Source organism: Eumetopias jubatus, unplaced genomic scaffold (assembly GCF_037043125.1).
Source record: "Eumetopias jubatus isolate StellerSeaLion01/CBP00866 unplaced genomic scaffold, mEumJub1_p1.0 scaffold_9, whole genome shotgun sequence".
NCBI lineage: Eukaryota > Metazoa > Chordata > Mammalia > Carnivora > Otariidae > Eumetopias > Eumetopias jubatus.
The window spans coordinates 118,749,938-118,771,961 of record NW_028274815.1 but is presented as its reverse complement, the minus strand read 5'-3'; the positions used below and the strand labels follow the sequence as shown (position 1 = coordinate 118,771,961).

The 22,024-nt window shown below is 52.7% G+C and overlaps 1 protein-coding gene across 3 annotated transcripts in view; it reads right to left on the bottom strand.

Moving 5' to 3' along the window:
- SRC (SRC proto-oncogene, non-receptor tyrosine kinase) overlaps nucleotides 1–22,024 on the bottom strand; it is a 62,752-nt gene that overhangs the window by 21,911 nt on the left and 18,817 nt on the right. For 2 of the 3 annotated variants that reach the window (XM_088026768.1, XM_088026767.1), the window contains exon 2: nucleotides 9,803–9,873. The exons of the other annotated variant lie outside the window; for it this stretch is intronic. The gene's annotated coding sequence lies outside the window, so the exon portion shown is untranslated. The remainder of the gene's footprint in view (nucleotides 1–9,802; nucleotides 9,874–22,024) is intronic. 3 annotated transcript variants of the gene reach the window in all.

The following is a 22,024-nucleotide window of genomic DNA, read 5'->3' as shown; positions in this document are numbered from 1 at the left end:
TGCTAGCCCACAGAGGGACACAGAGACGAACTGGCCGGGCCTTGTGTCCAAGGACACATGTGCTAGCAGGATACCTGTTTGTGGGACTTTCAGAGGAAATAAGAAATATAATATTTTTAAGTATAATTTTTTTTTATTTTTAAATGGAGAACTCCCTAGGAGCCTGAACTTTCTTTAGAATAAACTAAATGATGGAGGGTGAGACCCCTGTCACTGGAGGTAATCAAGGCGAGGAGAAAGAGTCATTGGTTGGTGTGCTGTGGAGAAAGAGGGAGAGCCAGGCCTGGACCTTAAGCCCACCACCACCACCACCCTCCCCGCAGCATCTAGAAAATGCATGTGCCCTCTTGGGAGGGGGCAAGGGAAAAAAGACAGCTCCTGGCCCCAAACTCTTACACTGACCAAGACCACTCCTAGTAGGGCACTCAGAAAAAATACAAGAGAGCCTTCAAGACCCAAGTAAGATGGCCTGGTCTCCGGTTGCAAAGCTTGTCGGTTTGTGGGGTTTCTGTTCTGTTTGTTTTGTTGGTCTTTGTGGTTAAATCTGATTATACAAGTAACAAGTGTTTGTGGAGAGGCAGGTGTGTGGAGGTTAAGAGCTAAAGTACTAGAGTGTTTGAATCCCAGCCCTGCCACCCCAGCATGGGACACTGTGCCTCAGTTTCCCGCTCTGTCAGTCAGGGAGAACAGCAGTGCACATGTCATGGGCTGTTGGGAGAATCAACAAGGAAGGCACACGGAACATGCTCGGGACAGAGCGGCACATTGCTGGCCCTGCCCCGGGAGGACAAGCAGCTGGGCATCATGGGAATGTATGACTATAAACAAAACAGGGATCCATCGCCCTTGACCAAGCTCCCTGCAGGCGGGCCTGGGTCATATCCACCTCCACCTCCCCAGTGGTCAGGACAGGCCTGGCATTTACTAATTGCTCTGGAAATACCTGCAGAATAGACAAAAGACTAAATGAGCACAGACATGATTTGCATCCTGCTTTGTTCCTACAATGCCATGCTGTGGGGACCAAGCATCATTCCTGGATATTCGAAAACTCCCAGGGCCTGGACCTTGTCGAGGCCCTGCTCCAAGCAGTTTGCAAATACTCATTTGTCAAATTCTCACGATAATCTAGAAGGTAGATACTAGTAGTGTTCCGGTTTTACTGATGAGGAAACTAAGGCACAGGGAGGTTGAGGAACTTGTGTGAGGTCACACAGAGAGGGTGAGTGGGGACAGGGAACCACACTGGGCAGGCAGGAATCAGGCGCTGCTCATGGGGTCTGCTGCGGGAACTTGTGGCCCTACCCCCTGCCCTCAGGACATCTCTCCGGTGGACTAGCCAGATGCCCTTGGCGGATGGGGCACGGGCAGATAAGGCAGCCCAGGCCCCTCTCCTAGAGAAAGCCAGAGGTTTCCGGCTTGGACAAAGCAGAGTGTGCTCAAGGCACATTTAGGGTGGGGTCTAGTGTGCTGTGTGACCTCGGGAGCGACCACCCTCCCAGACCCCAGGCTCCTTTCCTGAGGCAGGACCCTGTCTCTGGGCCTTTTGGTTCTGGGGCCCAAACGCCAAGTCACCATGAGTTGCCCATTTGAGAGGAACCAATCCCACATCTCTTCCGCCACTTGCACACTCTGAGGTACAGACAGACCCTTGGGGGGCCCAGGGGAAGTGGTGAGGCCTCCGCACTGGGGGTGCCTGAGGTTCCCAGAGGAAGGAGGCCCCTTTCCTCTGGGGAGCCGCTCCTAACCTCAGGCTCCCGACCACAGGCTCCCGACTGAGGGCTTGTGCATGAGAGGCACCAGGAAGCCGGCTCGCCGCCCCGGCCCTTCATGCTCAGGGGGTCCCCGACTGACTTCGCATCTCGCCCCAAGGCTGTAGTCCCGGCCCCGCGTCACGTGTCGCGTGTCACGTGACTCGGCCCTGGTTCTCCCACGTCCCCAAATCTTCCTCGAACGGAGCCCTCTCCCACCCCCGGGGCCGTTCCCTCGGGGGGCGCCTGCCTTCCAGGGCCCGGACGCCGGGGTCCGCGGGGCACCCTCCTCCCTGCAGCCAGAGGCGTCTCTGGAAAGCACATGGGCAACGGGGGCCTCCGCTGCTTCGCGCTCCCCACAGAAGGCCGGAAACGACCTCCGTGTTCGTGAGAGGGGGGCCGGATGAATAAACGACGGTCGGTGCCCCGCGGGACGGCCGCGCAGCTAACCAGCCCGAGCAGACGCACGGGTAGGCCCAGGGAGGGCACGGCCGCGGCAGACTGTCCTCTGGGCCTCTCGGGACCTCAGTTTCCTCAGCTGGAGAAGGAGGGCCAATAACGCTCCCTAAGTCCCGGGGTTGGTGAGAGGAGTAAATGAGCCAGCGCTCGCCAAGGGCTCGGGGCGGCGCCGGCGGGAGTACGCCTGAGCTACGGTGGTTCCCTAAAGGAAGCCGGCATGTGCGTGTGCGTGTGCGTCTACGAGAGCACGTGCATGGGCTGTCGAGGTGCAGAGAAAGTTCTGGAAGGATTCCACGTTCTTCACGATGTTTCATCCAAAGGGTGTGGGACAGGGAGAGGAAAATCCCTTTTTTACTTTATGTGCTATATCACTTGACATTTAGAAATCACTTTGTCAAGAATTGTTTTTTAATGAGACTTAAAAAAAAAAATACACACACACACACACACACACTTTAGAGCTTCCCATGACTCCCCTCTGGATGAGGCCTAAACCCCTCTCCCGGGTCCACCAGGCCCTGCACAGTTGGTGCTGTTGCCCTCTCCCATGGCCCCTCTGCTGGAGGGCACCAGGCTCTCCCTCACCTCCTGACCTGGCCATGCCCCCGCCCCAGGCACATAATCGCTCACAACACCCATAAGAGTCTGGGGAATAAACTGCTGTTCAGTCACAGCACACGGCCCCTTCCTTCCCTACTCTGAAGAGTGTCCCCTCCACTCCTTCTAAGGGCAGAGGGAGGCCAGGGTTTTAGGATTTAAGAGTGAGGAACCCAGTCAGGCCTGGGTTCAAATCCTGCCTCCACAACTTACTAGCTAAATCTTCCTGGGCAAGTCCCTTTGTGTCTCAGCTTCCTTATCTCTAAAATGGGGATAATAATAAACCTAACAATCTGAGGATCAAACAAGAGAGGCCATGTGTCAGGCACAGAACAAGTACTCGAGAAACAGCACACAATGGTGTTTGCTGTCATTATTAACTGCAGGGGATAAGAGGAACAATGCAAGAGGAGGCGGGCGTTAGGTGTCAAAGGCCTTGAATGCCGAGCACAGAGCCGAGACTTTTACGTGCAGCTGATACTCAACTGTCCTGACAGCACAAGGAAGTAGGGACTATAACTGCCCACTTAACAGATGGGACCATGGTTCAGAGAAGCCAAACCTTGCCTGAGGCCACACAGCGAGTGCACCAGGGCTGGGATGCTCAAGGTCTAGGAGAGTGGCATCAGAAAGCACCTCTGGTATACCGCCCACTGTGCAGACAGCCCCCACTGCTCCAGGTGCATCCACACTCCACCATCTCTGCCTCCCTGACACAGAGGCAACACAGGGGTCAGAGGCCAACCTCTGACATCATGGACCATAACTCTGGACCTTCCAGGGAAACAGAAGCATCACAAAAATACAGGCCCAGAGCTAGAACGCCAGGTTCAGAGGCCAGCTTGCCACTTCCTAGTCACGCAGCCCCAAGGGGGGACTCAGTCTACCCCTTATCAAAACTGGGATTCAGCATAATCATTCCCACATAACTAGTCTTGTAAGAAAACATGAGGTAATACTTACAGAGAGCCTAGCAGATAGGAAGTGCTCAGTAAATATTAGCTTTCATCATCATTACTGTGAAAGACCTTTTTTAGATCCTTGTTCTTTTTTTTTAAGGTTTTATTTATGTATTTATTTTAGAGAGAGAGAGAGTGCAAGCGAGGGGAGGAGCAGAGGGAGAGGGACAAGCAGACTCCACGGTGAGCACAAAGTCCCAGACAGGGCTCAATCTCACAACCTTGAGATCATGCCCTGAGCCAAAATTAAGAGTCGGATGCTTAACCAACTCAGCCCCCAGGTGCCCCAGATCCTCGCTCTTTTGTAATCACTCTTAACAATGAGGGAAAGGCTTCCCAGATTCCTACTATGTGCCAAGCTCTGTGCATGGCCGTGGAGGGACTGTCTGGTGGAGTTCATTAGGAGCCCAGGCCTAGAAAAGCTACTTCACAGGGAAAGAGTCCAGAAAAGACAAGCATGCCCGCTAGTTAACCTTGCTCTGAGATCCTTGCCAATCCAATGAGCTAAGAATAAGAAATGGAAGTAATAAAATGAAATTAGAAAAGAGAAGACAAGTGTCATCTGCAGATGTATTCAGCACGTATCTGGGAAATCCAAGAGAATCTGCCACAGAACCTTTAAACAAAAAGAAAATTAAGTAAAGTGGAAGGAAATTAAAAGTTAATACCCCCAAATCAATGATGTATCTATATACCAACAGCAATCAGAAAATAAAATCAGGAGCTCCTGGGTGGCTCAGTCGGTTAAGCAACTGACTCTTGATTTCAGCTCAGGTCATGATCTCAGGGTTGTGCGATCAAGCCTCGCATCAGGCTCTGCGCTCAGCAGCATCTGCTTGAGGATCCTTTCTCCCTCTCCCACTGCCCTTCCCCCTGCTCACGCTCGTGCTCTCGCTCTCTCTCTCAAATAAATAAATAAATAAGATCTCTTTAAAAAAGAAAAGAAAATCAAAGAAAGCATTATGAAAATATCAATTCTTCCTAAATTAATCTAAAAACTGAATGTGACCCCAATAAAAACCCCAACAGGATTTTTTTTTAAATCTAGGTATATCAATTTTAAAGTTACAAGTAAAAGTAAATGTATGTGAGTAGCCAGAAAAATCCTAAAATGAGTAATGACGGGGAAATAGCCCGACCAGATAGTGAAAATTACTATAATTAAAACTGTGTCATATCAGCACTTTGAAAACAGGCAAATCAGTGCAACAGAACTGAGGGTCCAAAAATTGCCCCAGACATGCGAGGATTTAACACATAATGAAAGTGGTGTTCCATGCCAGTCCAAAAAGGTAGATTATTTTTTTTAAAAGATTTTATTTATTTATTTGACAGAGAGAGGGAACACAAGCAGAGGGAGAGGGACAGGGAGAGGTGGAGGGAGAAGCAGGCTTCCCACAGAGCAGGGAGCCCAATGCAGGGCTCGAAACCAGGACCCTGGGATCATGACCGGAGCCAAAGGCAGACGCTTAATGACTGAGCCACCCAGGTGCCCCAAAGGTAAATTATTTTTAAGATAGAGCTGAGATCAATGACCTGCCATCAGAAAACAAAGTTGGGTTTCAAACCTACTCCATATGCCTATAAATTCCAGATCCATCAGATTTAAAACACATAAAAATAAAACCAAAAAGCTTAAAAAGGGGAGCAGAGAATAAATTCTCTAATCTCGAAATGGGAAAAACATTTCTTAACACAGGACATTCTAAAAGTCATTCTTAAAATGATAAATCTGTCAACATAAAAATCTAAAATGTCTGCATGGCTCAATAAATATCATAAACAAATTCAAAAGGCAAACAAACTAAGAAAAATATTTGTAACTCTTATGAGAGACAAGGGTTTTCCCCTTCATATATAATGAACTCCCACAAAATAAGAAAAATAATCACAGATAGTTTACAGCAAACCAAATGGCTCTTCAACATATGACAAGACGCTCACCTCACTTATAAGATTATGCAAATTAAATGTACACAATTCTCCAACCACAGCACAATACACATTCTTCTCAAGGGCACATGGCACATGGAACATTCTCTGGGATAGACCATATTCTAAGCCATAAAACAAGCCTCAATAAATTTAAAAGGAGTGAAATCATAAAAAGTATTTTTCCAACCACAATGTAATGAATTAAGAAATCAATAACAGAAATTACAAATATGTAAAAATTAATAAACTCCTCAATACCCAACGAGTCAAAGAAATCATCAAAACAACAGAAAATACTTTGAGGTGAATGAAGATGAAGACACAACGTATCAAAATGTATGGGATGCGGGAAACGTAGAACTTAAAGGTGAATTTATAGCTGTAAATGCCTATATTAAAAAAGAAGAAAGAAAAAAGAAATAAATAAAAAAGAGGAAAGATCGCAAACCAATAACCTAACCTTCCACCTTAACATAATAGCAAAAGAGAAGCAAATTAACCCTAAAGCAAGTATAAGGAGGGAAATAAAGATTAGGGCAGAAATTAATGGCATAGAAAATAAAAAAACAACAGAGAAAATCAACAAAACCAAAAGTTGCTTCTTTAAAAAAGATCGACAAAATTGACAAACCTTTAGCTTCACTGAACAAGAAAATCAGAGAAGACTCAAGTTACTAAAATCAGGAATGAAAGAGAGAACAGTACTACAAACCTTACAGAAATAAAGAAGGTTATAAGGGAATGCTATAAACATTCTTACTCCAACAAATAAGATAACTCAGATGAAATGGACAAACTCCTAAAAAAATACAAACTACCAAAAGTGAGAAGAAATAGGAAATCTGAATAAAGCTAAAACAAGTAAAGAGATTGAATGAGTAATGTTAAAACATCTTACAAATAAAGACTCAGGCCCAGACGGCTTCACTGGTGAACTCTACCAAACATTTAAAGAAGAATAAATACCAAACCTTCACTGGGAACACCATCCAACTTGTTCAAAGAAGCCAGGATTACCCTAATACCAAAACCAGAGAAAGACATCATTTAAAAAAAAATAAATAAGGAGAAAACTACGGACGGCTATCTCTTATGAATATAAGAGATAAAAATCTTCAACAAAATACTAGCAAACTGGATTCAATTATATTCAAAAAACAATTATACATCATGACCAGGTGAATACAAGGTTGGTTTAACTTCCTGAAAACTGATTAATGTAATGTACCATACCAAATAGAATAAAGGACAAAAAACACACAGTAATCTCAATAGATGCAGAAAAGGTATTTAACAAAATCCAACACTTTTTCATGGTAAAAACACTCAACAAATTCCCTGGAAGTGAATTTCCTCAATCTGATAAAGGGCATCTGTGAAAACCTCTATCTAACATCACACTTAAAGGTGAATAGCTGAATGCCTTCCCCCTCAGATCAGGAATAACACAAGGATGTCCACTCTTATAACTTCTATTCAACATTGTACTGAAGGTTCCAGGCAGGGCAATAGAGAAGAAGATGAAACAAAAGGCAACCAGATTAGAAAGGAAGAAGTAAAAAGCTATCTCTGTTTGCAGATGACATGATCTTGTATACAGAAGTTCCTTAGGATCCCACTAAAAAATTATCAGAACTAATAAACAGGTGCAGCAAGGCTGCAAGGTATAAGATCAATGTATAAAAATTAAATTATATTTCCAAACACTAGCAATGAATAATCCAAAAATAAAATTAAGAAATAATTTACAATATCAAAGGAATACTTAGGAATTAGAGTAACCAAAAAAGTGCAAAATTTACACTCTAAAAAACTTCAAAAACTGTTAAAAGAAATTAAAGAAAATCTAAATAAATGGAAAGACACCCCATGTTCATGGATTGGAAGACTAAACATTGCTAAGATGGCAATATTCCCCAAATTCATCTACAGACTCAACACAATCCCTATCAAAATCCCAGCTATCTTCTTGGCAAAAACTGACAAACTGATCCTAAAATTCATATGGAAGGTCAAGGGACCCAGAATAGCCAAAACAATTTTGAAAAAGAGAAATAAATCTTGAGGGCTCACTCCTCTCAATTTCAAAACTTGGGGAAAAGCTCCAGTAATCAAGTCACCATGGGGGTACCTGGCTGGCTCAGATTAGGTAGAGCACACAACTCTTGATCTTGGGATGGTGAGTTAGAGCCCCAGTTGGGAGTAGAGATTACTTTAAATGAATGAATGAATGAATGAATGAATGAATGACACCATGGTACTAGCATGAAGACAGAGGTATAAACCAATGGGACAGAACTGAGGGACAGAAATAAACCCTCACATTTACAGTCAACTGAGTTTTGACAAGAGTGCCAACACCACACAATGGAGAAAAGACAGTCTTTTCAACAAATGGTGCATACACCGGATATACACATGCAAAAGAAGGAAGCCGGATACCTTCCTCAAACCCTACACCAAAAATTAACTCAAAATGGATCATGAACCTGAGTATGCAAAGTAAAGCTGAAAAAATTCTTATAAGAAAATATAGGTATAAATTTCACAACCTCGGTTTCTTAGACATGACACTCAGGGCATTAGCAACAAAAGAAAAAACGGATAAATTGGATGCCATCAAAATTAAAAACCTTTCTGTCCAAAGGACACCATCAAGGAGTAAAAAGAATTCACAGAATGGGAGAAAATATTTGCAAATCATATAGATGATAAGGGCTCTATACCTAGGATATACAAAGAACTCTTACAACTCAACAACAAAAAGACAAACAACCCGATTAAAAAATGGGCAAAGTATTTGAATAGACATTTCTCCAGAGAAGAACTACAAATGGCCAATAACTTCATAAAAAGATGCTCAACCTCATTAGTCATTAAGGAGATGCAAATCAAAACCACAATGAGCTACCCCTTCACGCCCACTAGGAGGGCTGTAATCAAAAAGACAGATAACAGCAGGTTGTTGGAAACCTCATACATTGCTGGTGGGAACGTACAGTGGTGTTGCTGCTTTGGAAACCAGCCTGGCGTTTCTTCAAAAGATTAAACAGAGAGTTACCATATCATCCAGAAGGTCTGCTCTAGGTATGTACCCAAGAAAAAAGAAAACATTCACATAAAAACTTGTACGTGAATAGTCGTAACAGCATTATTCATAATAGCCAAAAAATGGAAACCACCACACGTCCAGCAGTTGATGAATGGACAAATAAAATATAGTTACTATATCCAGACAATGGAATATTATTCGGCAAGAAAAAGGAATGATGTACTGATGACATGCTATAACATGGATGAACCTTGAAAACACGAGGCTGAGTGAAAGAAGCCAGGCACAAAAGACCACATTCTGTATGATTCCGTCTATACAAAAGGTCCAGAATAGGCAAATCTATAGAAACAAAGATTGGTTGTTGCCTAGAGCTAGAGGAAGAACATCTGAGGGGGAGTGGAGTGACTAACGGGTACACAGCTTCTTTCCGGGGGTGATAAAAATGTTCTAAAATTGATTGTGGTGATAGTTACACAGCTCTGTGAATATACTAAAAACCATTAAATCGTACATTTTAAATGGCTGAATTGTTTGGTATGTGAACTATATCTCAGTAAAGCTGTGATATTTTAAAAAAACAAACAAAACAAAACACGACAGCAGAGGGCCACTGTTCGAGTATTAGACTGGCAAAGACCCCAAAATTCTATAGCAACCCACACTGGTGAGAGTGAGGAGAGCCAGGGGGTGTGGCGCGAGGTCTCATCCACACTATGAATACTATGCAACCGTGAAAAAGAGAGCAGTGACAGCAACAAATCCCCAACGTACCCTGTCAAGAAAACACAGTCAGGTGTAGAACAGGGTACACCACACGCTATCGTGTGTGTGTGTGTGTGTGTGTGTGTGTGTGTGTGTGTGTGTGTTCCATGTCCCTCCATCTCCCTAGGACACACCAGAACCCGCCCCCCCGCCAAGGGTTGCCTCTGGCAAGGAGACCTGGGTCCAAGAAAGGCTTTTCCCTGTCTTCCTTTGTACTATGAATTTTTTTTTACTGTGTGTGTTAATGCTTTTTCTTTTCCTTTTAAGAAAAAATACAGGCTTACCTGGTCTCAAATCCTGGTGCTCTCTCTCTCATACCTGGGAAAGTCACTTCACTTCTCTGAGCTTCTGGGTTCTGCAAAGACAGGGATAATAACTACCTTCAAGGTTGTCGTGGAGGGGTCAATAAGACAGCCTGTGCACAGGGCTCCCCGCTGTGCCTGGTGCCCATTCAGGGCACAGTCCTTCTTGTTTATCGATCGGTCACCCTGTACACCAAGTTGGATCGTAACAGGTGGCGGCAGAGACCCTCAGACCAAGTGTGCAGAGAACCAGCAATCCTCTCTGACTGGGAGAAGCTGGGCAAGGCTTGCTGGGAGAGGTGGCATTTGAGAAGGACTTCAAGGATGAGAAGGAGTTCCACAAGCAGAGATGACTGGGGACAGTGCTCCTGGCAAAGGGAGCCATGCACGCAAAGACCTGGAAATAGGAAAGCCCTGGGTATTCACTCAAGTGTTGTGCATTCGTTGGCTCCTTCCACTAAGCTTAGCTGAGCCCCTGCTATACGCCAGGCACTGTGGTGGGAAAGACAGGCAATAGCCAGGTGGCTAAACCAGCCAACGGAGGAATTACAGACAGTAGTGATGGGGACAAGGACGGACTGGGCAGAACCTCACATCCAACTGCTCAGAGAGCAGACCAGGAAAAGGAGGCTCAGAGAAGGACAGGGGTGGCCTAAGGTCACACAGCAGGTTCTCAACTTCTGAAAAGAGCTCCACCTTCTCCCTCACCCCGCAGGCCTGGAGAAGAAAAAGCCCACAGGGGCCCTCCTGATGTGTACCCCTCAGAAGGTGGACACGCACCATCTAAACTGGGGGCCCCACAGAAAGGAGGGACAATTGGTTCTCAGATGATAACAACGGCTGGTTGATGGGTTGATGCACTCCATGCCTGAATCCCAATAAACCCACTGCAGCCCTATGTGGTCAGCCCGTTTTGCAGGTGAGAAAACTGAGGCATACGGAGGTCATAGTGCTTGCCTAAGGTTGCAGAGCTCCTAAGAGGCAGCACCTGCAAGCGGACTTGAACTGTCTGGGCTCTGTGGCCTCATGTCCCAGGGCCCCAACCCCAAGGGAGCCACCAACAGGACCTATATCAGCAGTCACAACCTCTCTCAGAAGGACCCAAGGTGGGAGCTCTTCAGCCAGTCCAGGAATGTCTCCTGATAACAGTGACCCAACCAGGGGTGGGGAAGAATGGGTGGCAGGTGAAGGTTGTATCAGGAATGTGTTGGGGTGGAGGAGGGAGGAGGTGGTGGGGAGGGAAACGGCCCATCGGCAGCCATCAGTCCCACCTCTGGGGAGAGGGACTGGCAAGGTCCCAACAGGCACCTGCCTGAGCCAGGTGGGCTACAGCATTGTGGTTAGGGGGGCCCCCGCCGCGGCCCATGGGAGGACCCTGGGTAAATGGACCAAAGCCTCCTCCAGTACCATGGAGATGCCCATGGTCACCCCCCCCAGGCAGCAAAAGGCAAATGAGCTAACCGATGCAGAGCCCTGAATGCAAGGGCCACGCTTCATAAACGGGGCCCTTACTACTGTGAACGTGATTGTTCCCATTACTGCTTAGCTCTCTGGTTCTCACCAGGACCCAGCTATGCAGGGACGATCAGCCCCGCCTTGCAGAGGAGGGGACAGGGTGGGGGGAGGGGAGGCTCAGAGAAGCCAAGTCAGGTGCCCCGGCCACCACCCAAGACAGAAGCAGGCCCGCTGGGGCTCCTGGGGCTCCGGGCCTAGGCCGCCGTCAGCCCTTCCCTCCAAGGCCACTGGTCCCAGTTGGTCTCCGTCAGGTAGTCCACACATCAGGGGCTAAGCAGGGCTCTGTGACCAGTGACCAGCCATATGGGGAAATAGAGGCCAGGACAGGGGGAGTGGCTGACCTAAGGCCACATAGGGAGTGAACATGGGACCCTTCTGAACCTCCAAGCCTGGGGCCCCAACTGCCGCCCCCTCCCTCCTCACACGGCCCTGTCCACGGAGGAGGCCAGAGGAGCGCAGCAAGGGTGTCAGTCCAACGCTCCCATTTCACAGACGGGGGCTGCATTCCTTTCCTGCCTCCGTACAGCCTCCCACACTCGAGTGGAAGCAGGGTCTTCACCTGAGTCCTTCTTTCCTTTCACACTCTCAGAAGAATTACCTGTCAAACTGAGATGTTTTCCTACAAGTGCTTCGGAATATGGAAAGGACTCTGGCTCCAGAGTGCGGGAATATGAACAATGACAGTAGGATTAGCTAGCATGTATTTAGGATCTACTATGTGCCATTCTCAGTACCCCATTTACAGATGAGGAAACGGACCTGTTTCCTCTGATTAAATGATGGGATAAAATCTCACCTCTTAGCAGCTAACTGGCAAGTCCCTCCCTCTCAGAGCTTCCCCCTACAGGGAAGGGCACAAGGAAGGAGCCTCGGCTGGGCTCTTCTTGGTAGGGTCTAGGGCCACCTCGGCTCCCTCTGTAGGACTCAGTTCTATCAGCAGCTCCAAAGCAGGCTGGTGGTGTGGATTGGGGCATGCTGATGGCCACACTTTCCCCTCTCACTTCCTCCCACCTAGGGTTCACACTACCCCTTCAAATGCTCCCAACAGCCCTGAAGCAAGCCATGGCCACAGTCAGGTCACACATGAGGACATAAAGTCTCCAGGAAGCTGCCCAGCCAGGAAGTGAAGACCCAGATGCCAACACAGATCCGAGTGATACCAAAGCCCATCCTGTCTCTGCTGGACCTATCAGGAGGCATGGGAAGGGCAGTCTAGGAGGTTGGCACAGCATGTGCAAAGGCCCTGAGGCAGGAAGGTCAGATGGGCAGGGGGATATCAAGTGAGAGGTCTGGACTGTGTGGGTCCCAGCTTAACTAGGTCACTGCTGGTCTTTGGCCCAGGCCTGAAGAGGTCTGAACGAGGCCCTAGAGGGAATCTGTCTGGCAATTTAGATCAGAAAGGCCTGAAAAACTGAGAGGGGAGGCCATGAAGGTTTTCTCAGGCCCCTGAGGGTGTGGGGTGGGGCAGGGTAAAGTAACTGAGCCTTCATCCCACAGCGATCCTGTCAGAGCACAGTAACCTACAGCTCTAGTGGGCTGGAGGGGCAAGAAGGGTCCTAAGCCATGGTGGACTTCCCAGAGGAGGGGACATCGCAGCTGAGGTCCAAAGGCTGGGCAGTGTGTGAAAAGAGGGAGGGGAAGTATGATCCAGGCAGAAGCGACAACTTGGGCAAAGGCCTAAAGGTAGGATCATTAAGAGAAAGGAAGGGAGCCGGTCAGTGTTAAGTCCTGCAGCCTCAGTCTCCCCAGCAGAAAAATGGGGAAAAAGGCACACAGTGGGTGCCTCCAGCTTTCCCACACCTACTTCCCACCATCCCCCTGCCCCAAGGCCCAAGAGGTCAGTCACTGGAAGGGAGTTGCCGGGTCCTCCCGTCCATGGGAGCATCTTGGGGCCAGTGAGGTCAGCGGGCTTGGGAGGTTTCACCCACCCTACTCTGGCCTCTCTACCCCAGAGCCTAGGCCAGGCAGCCCGGCCCGGGGGTGAGCAGGACGGCTCACAGGCCAGGAGGTCACAGCCCCGGTGTCAGGGAGCCTTCGTGAGACATCATCCCCCTTCACAGACCAAGAGCTGAGGCTCAGAGGTGGGGGCGCCCAGGCCCGGGGTCACACAGCGAGGCAGGTCTGGCCCCTGAACGAGGGTGTGGGCACCGGGACTGAAGAGAAGATTCTCAAAAGGCACTAGGCCCAGGACAGGCAGGTTTCAGGGACCCAGCCAGGTCCCACCTGGCTGAATGGAAGGCCTCCATCAGAATCGCTGTGTGATCTCGGGCAAGTCACGCCCCATCTCCGGGCTCAGAGGCCCTGGCTTGCCAAGGGTTCCTCAGCAGATACCACTCCCGACCCCCACCCCCACCCCTGGGGCCACTGCGGTGACAAGTTTTGCTTTCTCCCAGCCTCTCCAAGGTCATCTCTCGGGGCTCCCGGCTGCCGCCCCACCCCCACTGGCCGATGGCTGATGGGCCTTGGGGGAGACAACTGCCAGCCAGAGGCCTCTGCCCACGGCACTCAGGGGCTCACAGTGTTCGCTGCTCCCTGCCAGCAGGTCTGCCCCTCCGCTCTGGGAACACAGAGTGCCCGCTCCTCCCCACCCACACCCAGGCAGGGACTCCCTCTAGGGACACTGGTGGGCAGGAGCACCTGGTGGCCCGGGGCCCTCCACACAGTCAGCCCTGAGCTCCACCTCCCCCCCCAACCACAAGCCCACACACAGGTGGCCCACCCTGGGGCATGCAGCCCTCCCTTTACTTAACCCATGAAACGATGCCTCTGCCCGACCCGGGGGAGGGGGCATCTGAGCCTGAGGTTGGGGACAGCGGGTCGGTTGGCAAGAGGGCCTAAAGCTCCTACCTGCTGCTCACAGGATGGAGGCCCACTGCTTTCTCCTTCCTCCCTCCACCTCGGCCCTCCCTTCAACTTGTAATCACCCTCTAGCCTTCAGACTTGGCACATGCTGTCCCCTCCCCCAAAGCTTCCCCACCTGTCCCCCTTGACCCTTCACAAGGGGGGATGGAGGGAAGGAGGGAGGCAGAGATGGGGGGATGCAGGGAAAGAGGGAGGCAGAGATGGGGGAGGGAAGGAAGGGGGAGGAAGAGATGGGGGAGGGAGGGAAGGAAGGAAGAGATGGGGGAGGGAGGGAGAGATGGGGGAGGGAGGGAAGGAGGGAGGGAGAGATGGGGGAGGGAGGGAAGGAGGGAGGGAGAGATGGGGGAGGGAGGGAAGAAGGGAGGGAGAGATGGGGGAGGGAGGGAGAGATGGGGGAGGCAGGGAAGGAGGGAGGAAGAGATGTGGGAGGGAGGGAGAGATGGGGGAGGGAGGGAAGGAGGGAAGGAGAGATGGGGGAGGGAGGAAAGGGAGGAAGAGATGGGGGAGGCAGGGAAGGAGGGAGGAAGAGATGCGGGAGGGAAGGGGGTTGGAAGAGATGGGGAGATGGAGGAACGGAGGGAGGGAGAGATGGGGGAGGGAGGGAAGGAGGGAGGGAGAGATGGGGGAGGCAGGGAAGGAGGGAGGAAGAGATGGGGGGAGGGGGGAAGGATGAATGGGTCCCACCCAAGGCCCCAGACAATGAAGAGGTACAGGCCTGGCGCTGGGTCTGTCCACCCCCACAGGCTACACCCCAACCACCCCTGTCCCCGGCCACTGCCTGACGCATCGCCGTGGCAGAGCTTCTGACCTCCCTGACCTACACAGGGCAGTGTGCAAGTCGGACACAACTCCAGGCCCCAAGCCCCACCTGGCACGGGGCCCGGGCACAGAACGGGGACCAGGGGATGTTTGCTGAGTGAGCAAGGAGGGAAGAGTGAGCCAGGGGCCATCCACGGGGCCAGGGCCGCCGCAACATGTCTGGTCCCGCAAACACACTCAGGGCGGGCAGGCCTCAAACCGGCTCTGCCAGTGCCGGGGCGGGGCGGGGCGCTGCAGGCTCGGCTGCGGGGTGCCGGTGCCAGTGCCGGGTGCCTCTGGGGATAGGACCCGCAGCCCGGGGGAGGGCAAAGGCCAAGTGGACCCCAGAGCTCCCACCACTCCCCGCCCCATAGAGACAGAACCATTCCAGCCCCTCTCGGGTTTCTTCCTGGGCAGGAAAGGGACCCCCTTCCAGACTCCAGGCCCTGCCCTGCCCTGTAGAGTGCAGGCTCCCTTCCCGCCAGGACCTGTCTCCACCTGTCCCCAGCCTAGAAGCCCTAGAGGGAAGGAGAAGGGCCTGGCCTGGAAGTGAGTGGAGCAGGGGCGGGGCGAGGCTGCAGGCCACCCGGTGTAAAACCCAGCTCTGCCCCTATGGCTGCTTTGTGGTCAGCTTCCCCACGTGGAAAGTGGATTGGGCATGGATTCCAGGGACCTTCAGGCCTCTGGTGTGGAATTACCTAGAAGAGACCACTTGGCACCTGCAGCCCTGCCCCAAAGCCCAGCGGCCGTGGGTGGACATAGCCAGAGGCCAGACTTACACACAGGTCCTTAGTCCCTACAGAAACAGCAATCATAAAACTGCCTGCTGATCACTTAGTGTTTACCGTATGCCTGGCATCAGGCATGACACTCTACATGACCACTTTACTTGTCCTCCCAACACGCTGTGAGCTAGGGACCCCCCGCAGAGGAAACTGAGGTCCAGGTCACATGGCAAGTGAGAGTCCAGGCTCCTGACCCCACCCCTGAGGTCACACTGAGCAGCCTCCATCTCCCCAGGATAGCTCAGGGCAGGAAAGAAATCTCAGGTACACCCAGAAATCTTTAACTGGAACTGGGGAGGCAGGGTCCATATTCCCCAAATCCATAGATCCCCCGAGGCCTGAGAGGCCAAGCCCCAGCCCTACCCCATTGTGTAACCCAGGCCGTGGGCGTACCACTCTCAGCCTCGGTTTTCTCATCTGTAAAATGGGCAGGGTCCTGCCACTGTCACCTCATGTGTGCAGCTGTTTGCAGCCACGGGAGCTGGAAGGCTCAGTCCAGCCCTCAGGACAAAGTGAAGGAGGCACTGGGAATTTGTGCCTCCAGATGGACTGGGGGGAGGGAACGAACACAAACCAGAAGCCACAGTGGTCTGTGGCGGGGACTCAGCCCCTCATCACCAGCAGCCCAAGGAGGAAAGATGATTCCTCCTGCCGTCAGTTCCAAGGCCTGCCAGTCCCACCTCCAAGCACGTCCTGAAGCCACTTCCTCTCACCACAGCCACCCCCCTAGTCCAGGTCCAGCCTCCTCCTCCAAGCTGGCCAACTGGGGGCAGAAAGCCTCTCTGGAATGTCAGTCTTAACCATTGCTCCTGCTTCACGGCCCTTATAACACAAAGGACAAAGTCCTCACAGGGGCCTCCCAGGCCCCTACAGAGGACTCTCCCAGCCCCCCCCTCCACTTCTGATCTGCTTGCACTACCCACTGTTTCCCCTTTCCCTGAGAACCCAGTGCACACGCTCGCTCAGGCCTTTGTCCCTGCTGCTCCTTCTGCCCAGAGCACACTGTCCCCAGACTGTCCCTCCTTCACTTCCTTCGTCACAGGCTCAGAGGGCCTTTCCTGACCACCTGTTCAAATGGCAACACACCCAGCCAGCTCTGCCCTCTCTTTGAGTCTCATTTCAAAAGCTACCTCCTCACAGAAGGCCTCTCTTGACCTCCCCCAGCCCAAGCGGCCACCTCCAACTTCCCCTTCCTAGCACGGCCCACAGTTCTGATGACACAGCTCACCGTGAGAACACACGTCTGAGGCGGACAGGGACCACTCCTGTCTCACTCACAGCTGAATGCCCTGCAGCGGTGTAATATTCGAAACAGTTAACAGCTGGGCTGCTCGGCTACCACCCGGTCAGAGTGCACACTGGCCGAAAGCACAAGGCCTAGCACGGAGTGGATACCTGGTAATTACTGAATGGATGGACGGACAAACGGATGGGAGGATGGCTAGACGGATGGATAAGTGAACAGTGGGCTTGGGACTTGCCAGGGATGCTCAGGGCCCTAAGAAGGTGGCCCAGAGAAGGGACAGATCCGCCCAAGCTCACAGCCAGGCTCTGGCCCCCACGGCTGCAGCCAGCCCAGCCCTCCTCCTGCACAACCCGACTTTCATTTCCCATCTTCTCCGTCTGAGGAAGCTCCTTCCCCCGCCGGGGAACTGGGTGAGGAGGAGGGGCAGGCGGCCCTCTGCTCCCTAAAGAGGGGGGCTCCCAGGCTCCATCTGTCCCGCCACAAAGGGGCTTTTGTCCTCGGTGCCTGCGCTGAGCCCGGGGCAGACCGGAAGCCACCCCTCAGCCGCCTAGCAGGTCCCACCACCCCTGGTCAGCTGGGCCAACAGCTCCAAGCCAGACCCCAGGGGCTGGCATGGTGTTGGGCACAGCCCTCTGAAATCTCATTAAGCCCTAGAAGACTCTAGGGTGACCCTCATTTTGCAGATGGGGAAACTGAGGCTCAGAACGACAAAGATACTTGGCCGAGGTCTTCCGGCCCACAGAAAACAAAGCTGGGTTTCAAACCCATGTCCATCTGGCAGCAGTCTTTAGCCATGGTTCTCAACCCACCTTGCCTGGAGTACAGACCCTCTGGGTTCAAGAGGGTGGAGGGGCCTTTCTGGAGACACAAATGGACAACCATGTCTAGCCCTGCACCCAAGCAGGGAGACCTTTGCCCTGGCAAGGTTTGCCCAACAAGGCAAGGAGGCCAGGCCCTGAACCCAGAGCACTTGCCCCATGCCCAGCCCATGTCCCAGGCGCCTTCGGAATTGGCCAGCCAGGCCCCAACACGTCTCCACCACTTCCTGCCAGGCGGGCTTCCACAGGGAAAGGATGTCCAGGCAGGCAGAGCGGGGCTGAGGCCCCCACCCCTCACCTTGCCGCTCCCCCATCAATCCCAGACCTGCCATTTGTCTGGCCGGCGCCCACCTTCTCTCCAGGGCCACCTCACCAAAGCCACAATGCTGAATGAGCCAGTCCTGCCCAGCAGTCTCTCCTCAGCCCCAGGGACAGCATGTAGACTCCCCGAGCAGGTGCTCAGGGCTCTCCATGGATGAGCACCAGCACCTCTCAAGTCAAAACTCTACCACTCGGGGCTCCAACAAGAGGAGCTGCTCATACCACACCTTCAGGCTCTGGTTCAAGCTCCACCTCCCTACAGAGAACTATGCCATCCTTTCAGGAATGTCATGTACCGCTTCCTCCAGGAAGTCCTCCCTGGTCTGCTCCCTCCAAGGCCCCAGACCAGGCCCTACCTTCTGCCCCAGATAGGGGTTCTTGATCCCCATCTGGAACCCCAGGCTCCCTCGGCTACCTTCACTTGACAACAGTAATTGAGCGCTAGAGAGGTCTGACCCTTCTCTATGTCTTCCCTTCACACCTTTAGCAGAAGGCCTCAGCAAAGCCTGGCAAGGTACTGAGGCCTTGCCTGGTCAACCTAGTCACCTTCTAACTACGTTGCACATGAGCTGACACTCCCCACCTCCCCAGGCTCTGCCTGCACCCACCAGGTGAGTTCCCACCTCCAGATCTTCGCCCAGGCTCTCCCTTCTTCCTGGATTGCCCTCACCATTCTTTTTTCCTTGTGAGCTCCTGCTCATCCTTTAAGACTCAAGCCAGGTGTCACCTCCTCTAGGAAGCCCTTCAGGCCTTGTAATGGGCTGCTGACTGAGTTCCTACGGTGCCTACCCTGTGGTAGGGCAATGATCAGGCTCTGTGTCCGCCTCCACCGGAGTGCAGGCTGGTCCCAGGGTGCATCCCTTGGGGTCCAGCAGCAGGTAATCAAGAGTCCAGCTGCCAACTCCCTACCCAGAGAATCCAGGGACAGAGGCCAGGAACAACTCCCAGAGGCAATAACGAGTCCTATTTTGCCCATGCTGCCCACAGATCTAAGGTATGGGCGGAGTGGTGGGGGGGGGGGGGTTGCTTTCTGCAAATGGCCAACTGGTAACCAAACCCACGTCGTTTCTAAAACTAGGGCACAGGAGAGAAACGGGAACAGCAGAATTGTCCCCAAATAGAACTGTGGCTCATCTGGTTCCAGGGCCTTCGGGAACACCTGGCAGGGAGGGGGGTGGGGAGCACAGGTGGCTGCTCGCAAGGCTCTGAAAGGAAACCTGCAGTTCGGAGGGCGGGAAGGTCAACATCACCGCAGCCACGCTGACCCCTGCCCCCTCCCCTCAGGGTTAGTCTAAATCCTGGAAGGTGGCAGTCCACACCCACTTGCCCCCACTTAACTACAGGGTGCTCCCTAAACTGTCCTATCTCTGAGGCTTTGCTCACGTGGGTCCTCTGCCTGGAATGCTGTTCCCCCTTCTTGCCAGGCAGAATCCTGCCCATTCTCATCACCGTAATAACCACTAGCTGGGGCCTTTCTCTAAGCCTGGCATGGGCAGGCATCTGGGCGGAAATGAGCTTACCCAGTCCTCCCAACAGCCCAGTGAAGAAAGACGCCTGCCCCCCTCTCATAGATGAGAAACTGAGGCTCAATAAGAGAAGCCAACCGTCCAGGGCACACAGCAGAGGCGGCGGGTGAACCAGGTGATGCGGTGGGACCTGGGTGCCGGTAGCTGCAGGGCACCCAGAAGGCCTGGCCAGGCCTGGTTCAGCCTCCTAGGCAGGCCCAGCCTTGAGAACTTGGCATAGTTCAGGGACAAAGTGCACAGGGCACAGCCCCCACCAGCCTAGACAGGAGCCCTTAACTCCCCCAACCTCCACCCTAAGGTGGCTGCTGACTGAGGAACCACATTGGTTTGATGTGATAGAACTATTTCCCCACAATATGCACAAACCCACTGCACAGATGAAAAAACTGAGTCCTGGGAGGGGACAGTTTCCCCATCTGGAAAGTGGGATGTGCCCCCAGGAACCTGTGACATCCCTCTGTGGCCTGGTGGATGCTATTTCCTTTCTCTGAGTCTCAGTTTTCCTATCTGGAGCATGGGACTGTCAATCCTTTCCTCTTCAAGTTGATACAAATTATAACAAAATAGCGGCTAACATTTACTAGTGCACGCTATATGCTGGCTTTGCTGAAAGCATGGTGCACCTCACTTGATCCTTAGAACAAGCCCATGACGTGGATACTGTCATGAGGCCCATTTTTCAGGTAGGAAAGCGGACGTACAGAGAGGTGAACTGACTCACCAAAGTCACACAGCTTTGTGGGTGACAGCAGTCGGAGGCAGAGGAGAAGCCCTGGGGCTGGGGCTGGGGGCTGGGGGACTTCCCAGAGCAGTCCCCTGGCCTCATCGCCCTGAGAGGAATGCCGGGGAGGGCCTGGAAGAAGGCCAGGGGTCAGACAGGAGGCAAAGAAGGGCTCGGCCTGGACGAGGCAGGGCAGGCCTGTAGAGTTCACGGGGTCCTGGGTCCAAATTTATGCACTGGGTGACCTTGGGCAAGTCTCTTCGCTTGTCTGAGGTGAAATGGGGCTGGAACCGCTGCCCTGCAGGATGCTGGGAGGACCCGACCCAGGGCCCAATGATGTGCTGAGGGAGCCAGGGACTTCTGAAGGCACCCCAGGGGCTGGTCACCATTCCCTCAAGATCACGGTTGCATCGGGTCTCCACTCAGAAGGGGTGGGAACGTGGGCACAACCTGGCCCTTCTCTGAGTCCTAGAAGGAACCCTCCCAGCTCTGCCCGCCTTGCAGGCTGTGTGGCCTCAGACAAGTCACTTCACCTCTCTGAACCTCCAAATCCTTTCATGGGGCTCTGAGAGAGGGGTTCCTGCCTCAGGAGACTGGGGGTTCGTGGGGGTGGGGTTCGGTCCCATCGGCGCAAGCAGAGAGAGCAGCTGGGGTGACCCTGTCTTGGGGCCTCAGTTTCCTCATCTGCCAAATGAAGACGATTATGATGGTTCTGCCTTCCCCCTGGCCCTGCCGGGGATGCCCAGAGGGGGCTGTGGAAAGCGCTTTGTAAACTGTCAAGTGCGGCACCCGTGGAGTGATGGTCACCCCCGTACTGCCTACAAGGCAAAAAGACTTGCCATCTGGGACAGAACGTGCCAGCGCCATGAGGGAAGGCAGAGAAGGGGCAGCAGGGTGCAGAGGAGGGAAGAATGGACTCAGGCTGGGGCACAAAGGGTGGTCACTACAAGCCTTCTGGAGGCAGAGGCTTCTTAGCCACTGAGACAAGTACTGACAGTGAGGGCCCACGGAGGCTGGACAACCCAGGCTCACAGGGAGACAGGTGGCTAAAGCGCCACCTGGGTACAAGAGAAATGGGGGTGTGGCCAGGGTGCGGCAGAGAAGAGCTCACCTCCAGGAGCCCTTGCTGAGGAGCCCCGGGCCCACCTGGCCCTTCTCTGAGCCTCAGCGACCTCCCCAAAAGCACCAGGCCAGCAGTAGCTCCTGCCTCGCAGGCCAGGCAGGCCAAGATGCGAAGCCCTCACAGCTCCATCGGTGGTCACCTTCGGACAGATGGACCCATTCAGGGAGGAGGCCGCAAGTGCCAGGGATCAGGGCACCGGGAGGCCTTGACAAGTCGCAGGTGGGCAAGTCACAGGTGGGTGGAGGCGGGAGCTGGGCTCAGGGAGGCTGGACGGCGCTGGTGGTTTCCAATCCACCCAGTCACGAGCACCGTCTCTGGTTAACCTTCCCCTCGGCCACGTCCCGTAGGACAGGCCTGCCACAGGCACAAGCATCCAGTCTCAGCCCCGGGGAGTCCCCGGTCAATTGGCCCGCAATTCCAGTCCCGAATCCCCGCCTTGTCAGGGAACTGCCTTCATAATCACGGGCCCCCAGAACCATGAAGCACTTG